Source organism: Triticum aestivum, chromosome 2B (genome assembly GCF_018294505.1).
Source record: "Triticum aestivum cultivar Chinese Spring chromosome 2B, IWGSC CS RefSeq v2.1, whole genome shotgun sequence".
Lineage (NCBI taxonomy): Eukaryota > Viridiplantae > Streptophyta > Magnoliopsida > Poales > Poaceae > Triticum > Triticum aestivum.
The window spans coordinates 384,409,226-384,420,499 of NC_057798.1; positions in this window are offsets into that span (position 1 = coordinate 384,409,226).

Sequence of the window (11,274 nt, forward strand, 5' to 3'; positions counted from 1 at the left end):
GCCGGACTATGACCTTTGGCCGGACTCCCGGACTATGAAGATACAAGATTGAAGACTTCGTCCCGTGTCCGGATAGGACTTTCCTTGGCGTGGAAGGCAAGCTTGGCGATATGATATGAAGATCTCCTCCCATTGTAACCGACTCTATGTAACCCTAGCCCTCTCCAGTGTCTATATAAACTGGAGAGTTTTAGTCCGTAGGACGAAAAACAATCATACCATAGGCTAGCTTCTAGGGTTTAGCCTCTCTGATCTCGTGGTAGATCCACTCTTATACTACCCATATCATCAATATTAATCAAGCAGGAGTAGGGTTTTACCTCCATCGAGAGGGCCCGAACCTGGGTAAAAACATCGTGTCCCTTGTCTCCTGTTACCATCCGCCTAGACGCACAGTTCGGGACCCCCTACCCGAGATCCGCCGGTTTTGACACCGACACCGATCAAGCCGCAACGGCATTCATCACCCCATACAGCCCTTTCTGTTTCAACACCATGTCTTTCGGGCTCAAAAACGTCGGTGCAACCTACCAACGCATAATTCAGACATGCCTGGAAAAACAAATCAGCAAAACAGTTGAGGCATACGTGGATGATGTGGTCATCAATACCAGACACGTCGAATCTTTAATAGATGACCCGAGGCTCACGTTCGACAACCTCCAAACATATGACATCAAGCTCAATCCGGAAAAATGTGTTTTAGGCATTCCCCCCGGAAAGCTCCTGGGCTTCATCATTTCCAACAGTGGAATTGAAGAAAACCCGGCTAAAATACAAGCTTTGTCACAGTTTGCTACCCCAACAGACCTTAAGCAAATCCAGAAATTAACTGGATGTGTGGCTGCCTTATGCCGCTTTATCTCCCGATTGGGAGAAAAGGCACTACCTCTTTATCGCCTTCTTCAACGCATTGAACACTTCGAATGGACGGACGCAGCTACGGCCAGACTGTAAGAAATAAAGGCCCTCTTGGCCAGCAACCCAATCCTGGCCACACCGAATATTGGCGAACCCATGCTGTTATATATAGCTGCAACACACCAAGTTGTAAACGCAGTGCTTCATCGAACGAGAGGAGGACGGACATAAGTTCCTGCTTCAAAAGATGGTATACTATGTATCCATTGTCCTCACACCATGCAAGTCACGGTGCCCACATTATCAAAAGATAGCATACGCGGTCTTCATGGCATCCCAGAAACTACGACACTACTTTCAAGAGTGTTCAATCATGGTGGCCTCTGAAGTACCACTCAACAATATAATAAATAACCGCGATGCCAGGGGCCGGATTGCTAAGTGGGCCATCGAGCTCCTCCCATTCGACATTATATCTAAACCACGGCGAGCCATTAAATCACAAGTAATGGCTGACTTCGTCGCCGAATGGATAGAAGCCGAACTCCCTAAAGAGTACGGCGCATACTCCAATTGGATCATGCACTTTGACGGCTCTAAAATGCTGGCTGGTCTGGGAGCGGGCATTGTCTTGACATCCCCCATCGGAGATACAGTCCAATACGTACTCCAAATACTATACACAGACTCCAACAAAGCAGCCGAATAGAGGATCTGTTTCACGGTCTTCGGATGGCGGTCTCCATGGGCATTCAACGCCTAGAAGTGCGTGGGGATTCGAACCTTGCAATATATCAAATAAATGGAGACTTCGACGCCAAGGACCCGAAAATGGCAGCTTACCGTAATGCCGTCCTCAAAATGTCAGCTTGATTCGAGGGGCTTGAATTTCATCATGTGGTTCGAGAAAACAATCAAGCAGCGGATATCCTTGCCCGCATCAGCGCTAAGCGCGACCCCGTCCCACCCAACATCTTCTTGGAAAGGTTGTTCAAGCCATCTGTATTGTGGCAAGGGGAGACCGGCAATACTAGTCCAGATCCGACCACAACCCCAGATCTCAAACACACTGACATAATCGGAGCCTCCGCCACCAAAATAACACCTTCGGCCCATCTAATCATGGTTGTCGTCACCCCGTAGACCGAACCCTTCTTAGCCTACCTAAATAGGCCAGAACTCCCCGAGGACCAAAATGAGGCACGTTGCATTGTGCGGCGCTCTAAAGCCTACAAGGTCCATGAGGGAAAGCTTTATAAGAAAAGCGCTACCGGAGTACTTCAAAGATGTATCTCCGAAGAGGAAGGGCCGCAGCTCTTGGCCAAAATTCATGCTGGACTCGGTGGCCACCATGCCGCAGCTCGGCCACTTGTAAGTAAGGCCTTCTGTACAGGTTTCTACTGGCCGACAGCCCGAGCAGACGCACAGGACCTCATCCAACGTTGCGTCGGTTGCCAGCTCTTCACCAACCAAAGCCATATGTCGCCCACCGCTCTCCAAACAATCCCCATAACTTTCCCCTTTGTGGTCTGGGGGCTCGATATGGCCGGACCCCTTAAAGGAGGAAGCCATAAGAAAAAAATACATGTTGGTCATGGTGGAAAAATTCACCAAATGGATAGAGGCCAAACCAGTTAAAACGACCGAATCCGGACCAGTGATAGCCTTCATATCAGGGGTCGTGCACCGTTACGGTGTCCCCCACAACAACATCACCGATAATGGCTTCAACTTCACAGCCGACGAGGTGAAAACTTGGTGCGGCAACATGAGCATTAAGCTAGATTACGCCTCCGTCTATCACCCCCAAACAAATGGTCAAGTCGAACGAGCAAATGGTCTTATTATGAGTGGCATCAAACCCAGACTAGTGCGATCTCTGAAGGAATCAGACACGCACTGGGTCAAGGAGCTCGACTCTGTACTATGGGGGTTGTGGACCACGCCAAATCGCACTACCAGATACACACCATTCTTCATGGTGTACGGTGCAGAGGCGGTATTGCCCTGCGATATCATTCATGACTCACCTCGAGTGTGCATGTATGAAGAGAGAGAAGCCGAGCTTGATCGGCAGGACAATTTAGATGCCCTGGAGGAGGAGCGCGACGTTGCAAAAGCCCGTTCCGCATTCTATCAGCAACAGGCTCGCAGGTATCAAAGCAGAGAAGTACGGGCCAAAACTTATAACATTGGCGAACTCGTTCTATGCTTATCGGAGAAGAAAAAGGACAAGCTCAAGCCCAAGTGGGAGGGTCCCTTCATAATTGATAAAGTTCTCACCGGAGGAGCGTACTGCCTGCGTGATGCATCAGATAATCGACTCGAGCCGAACCCATGGAATGCGGCCAGACTCCGAAGATTCTACGCCTAGCGTCGAACTCTGTGTTCATCTCCTTCCCTCCGCCCTTTTTTAGCTATATCCTCTCCCTTTCTTTTTTATGGCTCTAAGGCTTTAAGTGTGACTCAACTACACACTCTTGACGCGCTAAATACTCAAGTATGCGCACTCATTATACCTGGGGACTTATTATATAGAAGCTTAATATAATTATCTCCCGGGCATCACGCCCACTGCATATGTGTCGCTTTCCCATATGTACCTTTTCTTCACCATTATATGCATCGATATGACTTAAGTTTTGGCCAAGCTGGGTTGCCTGGCTCCTGTGTTTATGCCCTACGTTCTCGTTAGTTCGGCTAGGGCATAAGGGGAGCACCTCTGCGATTGTTACTGCCGGGTACTCCGAACCTGAACCTCAGACTGGGTGAAGCCGAAAGCCAACATTCTTAAGGGAATATTCGGTCGGTGAACTAAAGACGTTTATTACCTATTACAATACAAACCCCCACATGTTGCATATACTGCGTTTTTGCTCGCAGTTCGGACATGCACATTAATGCATGCATACCCAGGGAAAGGAAACCTTAACGAAACTATTCTCCCTGGAAGATGTTTCTTACAATCCATGTAATATAACATGGCTAGTTGGGTACTTGTTTGTTCAAGCAATTATGACCCCTACGCCTGGTTTCCACGCGTACCCCGGTTTACATAACTGAGCGGGTATTTGGAAACACTCCGGACTGTCGGGTCTGGAGGCTGAAGCGAAATGGTCTGCCATGAAAAATGATTTACAATCCAGCTAGGGACAAAATATGTCAATTGAAGTACATAGTCACTTAGACTCACATACTTCTTCTTCTATGCCATCCAACAGGCTGTCTAGCCTACAATCCTGTTGCGAATACTTTGCGGCTAATCCTACCTGGTCATATACTAGACTAACGGGAATCTCTTTCCCATTTGACCCTACAGGTCCGACCCGGGCCATGTGATTCGGATCGAGCTTGGTATACCGTGTTTTTACCATGGCCCAAGCTTCCCTCGCACCTTGTCGACATGCAAATATCTTCCATAATCGGAAGCGCCGTCGCGCTCCCTTGAGCAGTTGTACAAGCTCCCCCATGCTTCCTGGCAGGGAGGCAGATGGCCACAAGGCCTTGGCAACACCCTGCATCACCTGCCGAACTTATTCGTGCAGTTGCGAAAGCTCTTGCAGAAGTCGTTTGAGGATCCGGGAATCTCCTCTTCGGGACAACCAGTCAGTATACCTACAGAAGTAACTCTGTTAGACCGTTTCTTCGCCGAACTATATAGAGGTTCGTTTGAGCACATACTAAAATGCCGCATTGAAGCCTTCTATTCTCCTTCACGAAGTCAGCTAACTGGGCCCGAACATCTTTCAATTCTACGCCCAGCCGGGTATTGGCATCCTGAAGATTGTTTTTCTCTCGCCTGACCCGTGTAAGTACATGATCGCTAGCCTCTAGTTGTTGTTAAGCTCTTTGTTCATCCTCTTGTAGGATCTCTGGATTCACTCCGGGATTGCCTGCGGAATCTATTGTTAGATCTGCAACATGTTGAACGCCAAATGGTACACATAATTACGTTTTTTATCGATCGAGAGAAATATTACCAGATGAGGCCTTCTTGGATTCCTCCATTTTGGCAGCTGCGGCCCTTAGCTGGGCTTTACACTTCTCCAGCTCTTGAGACACAGAGTTCGACTGTAATATTATTCTCTGTAAGAACCTATTAATACAATGATCCTTAAATCAGTTGTACCAACTGTTTCAAGTCTCAGGGGCTACTGATATACATAATTATCAGATTTTGCTTACCCGTATATCTTTTAAATACTGGTCTGTGGCTCTAGCAAGCCCACCTTGAGCAGCTCGGATGTACGCGTCTCCCGAGTTGAAGGAATTGAAAGCCTCTTCGAAAAAACTAGGGTCGCGGAGTGCGGCCCCGCCGATGCCGATGATTCATAGAGCTCCCCACCTCGGAATTTGTAGCGGATATTCTATCCGAATCCTTCGTAGGAGGACCGTCCGGTGTTGTCCCCATGTTAGCCTCCACCCTCGAGGCCGGTTTTGGAATCCGGCTGGTAGAGGCGTGACGGGCAGGATCCCTGGATACAGTCCGGCGAATGTTCTTTCTACCAGGATACATCGGATACTGTTATATTTTAAGATAACAATCACGGATCGTGTTTTAAACCATACCTCTTCGCTGGCGACTCGGACATGTCTCTGCTGGCTTTCCTTTTTGGAAGCCTACCCGGTCTGGGTGCCCTTTGTTGGTGAGTCTCCGCGGGGTCGGCATGGCGCGCCGATGGCCTTCCCTATATAGCACAATACATGTGCGGTGGGTAAGGTGGAAATAGTGAATCCTTTTCGGAAGATAGGTCTCCTGTTTTACTTGCATGTGATGCAGGGAGGAGGTTGGGATAGTCGGCAATGATGGCCACCAAGGTGTCGTCACCGCTTGCCTGGAAAAACACCTTGTCGCCGAGCTCCACAAATATGTCCGGATCTTCTTCGAGTCCGGGGTCAAGGGCCCGGTTGTGGTCCTCTGGCTATGGAGGCGGGCTGTGAACCTCCCTCATAGCTTTCCGTATTTCCTGTTATGGACTAGAAAGGTAAATATTTGTGATGAAAGACTGCGGGAATGAATAGAGTTGAGTAAAAGACAGCAGCTCACCCAGCTAGGGGGGTTGTACATGGAAAATCCATCCCGTGGCTTAATGTGGATGAACTCCTCTTCTCCTCCATTATATAAATCGGACAGTATTTTCACCAGAGCGGTGGCGGAGACCGGACCTTTCCAACCGCAGCGGGTGGCATCGTCTTCTCCATTGAAGTGCCACATGGGACGCCCACGATATTGGAGTGGTTGCACCCCCCGCATTATGCATATTGACATAATCTTGATTATTGTCAATCCAGATTTGGAAAGCGTTTTTATCCTACCCATCAATTGAAGGACCTCTCTGCTACCTTCCTCCTCGGGGCTCCGAGGACGCCAGCTACGGCGTTTCTTCAATGGGGCATTTGTGAACTTAGGAAGACCCATTGGGATAGGGTCAGGAAGGGAGACATCCTTGATGTCTACTACACAACCTTCTTCTTGTAGACGTTGTTGGGCCTGCAAGTGCACAGGTTTGTAGGACATTAGCAAATTTCCCTCAAGTGGATGACCTAAGGTTTATCAATCTGTAGGAGGCGTAGGATGAAGATGGTCTCTCTCAAACAACCCTGCAACCAAATAACAAAAAGTCTGTTGTGTCCCCAACACACCCAATACAATGGCAAATTGTATAGGTGCACTAGTTCGGCGAAGAGATGGCGATACAAGTGCAATATGGATAGTAGATATAGGTTTTTGTAATCTGAAAATATAAAAACAGCAAGGTAACTAATGATAAAAGTGAGCGTAAACAGTATTGCAATGATAGAAAACAAGGCCTAGGGTTCATACTTTCACTAGTGCAAGTTCTCTCAACAATAATAACATAGATAGATCATATAACAAGCCCTCAACATGCAACAAAGAGTCACTCCAAAGCCCCTAATAACGGACACTCCAAAGCCCCTAATAACGGAGAACAAACATAGAGATTATGGTAGGGTACGAGACCACCTCAAAGCTATTCTTTCAGATCAATCTATAAAAGAGTTTGTACTAGAATAACACCTTAAGACACAAATCAACCAAAACCCTAATGTCACCTAGATACTCCATTGTCACCTCAAGTATCCGGGGGCATGATTATGCGATATGCATCACACAATCTCAGATTCATCCAACCAACACAAAGTACTTCAAAGAGTGCCCCAAAGTTTCTATCGGAGAGTCAAGAACGTGTGCCAACCCCTATGCATAGGTTCCCAATGTCACGAAACCCGCAAGTTGATCACCAAAACATACATCAAGTGGCACATGATATCCCATTGTCACCACAGATAATCACGGCAAGACATACATCAAGTGTTCTCATAAAAGACTCAATCCGATAAGATAACTTCCAAGGGGAAACTCAATTCATCACAAGAGAGTAGAGGGGGAGAAACATCATAAGATCCAACTACAATAGCAAAGCTCGGGATACATCAAGATCATGCCATAGATGGAACACGAGAGAGAACACAAGAGAGAGAGAGAGATCAAACACATAGCTACTGGTACATACCCTCAGCCCCGAGGGTGAACTACTCCCTCCTCGTCATGGATAGCGCCGGGATGATGAAGATGGCCACCAGTGATGGGATCCCCCTCCGGCAGGGCGCCGGAATGGGCTCCCGAGAGGTTTTTGGTGGCTACAGAGGCTTGCGGCGGCGGAACTCCCGATCTATCTTCTGTTCTGGAAGTTTTAGGGTACAAGAGTGTATTTGGGTGCAGGGGTACATCGGTCGAGCTTCGGGGGGCCCACGAGGCAGGGGGCACGCCCTAGGGGGGTTGGCGCGTCCCCCACCCTCGTGAGCACCTCCCGTATCTTCTGACGTGGAGTCCAAGTCCATCAGGTGGGTTTCCTTCCAAAAATAACTTCTCCAGTTGATTTCGTTCTGTTTTGACTCCGTCCGATATTCCTTTTCCTCGAAACACTGAAATAGGCATAAAACAGGAAATTTGGGTTGGGCCTCCTGTTAATAGGTTAGTCCCAAAAATAATATAAAAGTGGATAATAAAGCCCAATATTGCCTAAAACAGTAGATAATATAGCATGGAGCAATCAAAAATTATAGATACGTTGGAGACGTATCAAGCATCCCCAAGCTTAATTCTTGCTCGTCCTCGAGTAGGTAAATAATAAAAAAGATAATTTTTGATGCGGAGTGCTAGTTGGCATAATTTCAATGTAATTCTTCTTACTTGTGATATGAATATTCAGATCCAAAAGATTCAAGACAAAAGTTTATATTGATAAGAGAAATAGTAACACTTCAAGCATACTAATCAAAGTAATCATGTCTTGTCAAAATAATATGGCAAAAGAAAGTTCATCCCTACAAAATCATATAGTTAGGCTATGCTCCATTTTCGTCACACAAAGATGTTCCCAACTTCTATACCCCCGATGACAAGCCAAGCAATTGTTTCATACTTAAATAATCTCAAACTTTTTCAACCTTCACGCAATACATGAGCGTGAGCCATGGATATAGCACTATGGGTGGAATAGAATATGATGATGGGGATTGTGTGGAGAAGGCAAAAAAAGGAGAAAGTCTCACATTGACGAGGCTAATCAACGGGCTATGGAGATGCCCATAAATTGATGTCAACATGAGGAGTAGGGATTGCCATGCAACGGATGCACTAGAGCTATGAATGCTCAACAAAAGAAAACTAGTGGGCGTGCATCCAACTCGCTTGCTCATGAAGACCTAGGGCATTTGAGGAAGCCCATCGTAGGAATATACAAGCCAAGTTCTATAATGAAAAATTCCCACTAGTATAAAAGGATAACTTATGAGACTCACTACATGAAGAACAAGGTGCTACTTTGAAGCACAATATATGAGACTCACTATATGAAGAACAAGGTACTACTTTGAAGCACAAGTGTGGAAAAGGAGATAGTAGCATTGCCCTTTTTTCTTTTCTTTTGTTTTCTTTTTTCTTTTTTTTTGGGCCTTTCTTTTTTTTGGCCTTTCTTTTATTTTCTTTTGGCCTTTCTTATTTTTCCTTTTTCCTTTTTTTGGGCAATGCTCTAACAATGATGATCATCACACTTCTATTGATTACAACATAAGGATTACAACTTAAAACTTATAACAAGATATGACTCTATATGAATGCCTCCGGCGGTGTACTGGGATGGTGCAATGAATCAAGAGTGACATGTATGAAAAATAATGCATGGTTGCTTTGCCACAAATACGATGTCAACTACATGATCATGCAATGGCAATATGACAAAGGTAATGTATGTCATGATGATGATGATGGAAGTTGCATGGCAATATATCTCGGAATGGCTATGGAAATGCCATAATAGGTAGGTATGGTAGCTGTTTTGAGGAAGATATAAGGAGGTTTATGTGTGATAGAGCGTATCTATCACGGGGTTTGGATGCACCGGCGAAGTTTGCACCAACTCTCAAGGTGAGAAAGGGCAATGCACGGTACCGAAGAGGCTAGCAAAGGCGGAAAGGTGAGAGTGCGTATAATCCATGGACTCAACATTAGTCAAAAGAACTCATATACTTATTGCAAAAAAATTAGAAGCCATCAAAAATCAAGTACTACGCGCATGCTCCTAGGGGGATAGATTGGTAGGAAAATACCACCGCTCGTCCCCGACCGCCACTCATAAGGATGCACAAACCAGGTACAGTTCATGTTTCAAATTTTTACACAACTTTAACCATACGTGCATGCTACGGGACTTGCAAACTTCAACACAAGCATTTCTCAAATTCATAATCATCCAACTAGCACGACTTTGATATTATCATCTCCATATCTCAAAACAATTATCAAGCATCAAACTTATCTTAGTATTCAATTCACTCACAAGAAAGTTTCACATATCTTGAACACTAAGTATATTAACATTAAGCAAATTACCATGCTATTAACGACTCTCAAAATAATCTAAGTGAAGCATGAGAGTTCAACTATTTCTCCAAAATAAAACTACCACCATGCTCTAAAAGATATAAGTGAAGCACTAGAGCAACAACAAACTACTCCGAAAGATATAAGTGAAGATCAATGAGTAGCTAAATAATTATGCAACTATGCGAAGACTCTCTCTCATTTAATAATTTCAGATCTTGATACTTTATTCAGACAGCAAGAAAAGCTAAATAAAACTACATTGCAAGGATAGCACAACTCATGTGAAGAAGCAAAAACTTAGGCTCAACCGATACTAACCGATAGTTGTTGAAGAAGAAAGGTGGGATGCCTACCGGGGCATCCCCAAGCTTAGATGCTTGAGACTTCTTGAAATATTATCTTGGGATGCCTTGGGCATCCCCCAGCTTGAACTTTTGTGTCTCCTTAATTCCTCTCATATCATGGTTTCTCTTTTTATCAAAAGCTTCATTCACAACAAACTCAACAAGAACTCGTGAGATCGGTTAGTATAAACCAATGCAAAACCTTATCATCTTCTACTGTAACAAATCACTAAAATTATTATTCAACATTGAATACTAAATTCCTCTGCATATTTAATACTCCTATCACCAAATAGAATCATTAAACAAGCAAAGATATGCAAACAATGCAACCATAACAGCAATCTGTCAAAACAGTACAGTCTGTAAAGAATGCAAGAGAAACAATACTTCCCTTACTCCACAAATTATTAACTAAAATTCCCACTGTAATAAATTTATGATAGCTCAATATGCAAAAAGATTCAACATTATACCACTCTCCGACGTTTCTAGGAGATTTTTGCAACAGCGGTAAACTTTCTGTTTTTCAAACAGCAACATGTATGCTAGCAAAATAAGCATGGCAAAGGATATCCTTGACTTCTTTAGTGAAACTAAAGATGCAAAACATTATTCTAACTAACAGCAAGCAAAAACTGACAAAAGAAAATGACGCTCCAAGCAAAACACATATCATGTGGTGAATAAAAATATAGCTCCAAGTAAAGTTACCAATGAACGAAGACGAAAGAGGGGATGCCTTCCGGGGCATCCCCAAGATTAGGCTCTTGATTGTCCTTAAATATTACCTTGGGGTGCCTTGGGCATCCCCAAGCTTAGGATCTTGCCACTCTTTATTCCATAGTCCATCGAATCTTACCCAAAACTTGAAAACTTCACAACACAAAACTCAACAGAAAACTCGTAAGGTCCGTTAGTATAAGAAAATAAAACCACCATTTAGGTACTGCGATGAACTCATTCTAAGTTAATATTTATGTAATATCTACTGTACTTCAACTTATCTATGGTTCATACCCTCCGATACTACTCATAGATTCATCAAAATAAGCAAACAACACATAGAAAACAGAATCTGTCAAAAACAGAACAGTCTGTAGTAATCTGTATCAAACGTATACTTCTGGAACTCTAAAAATCCTACAAACTTAGGAA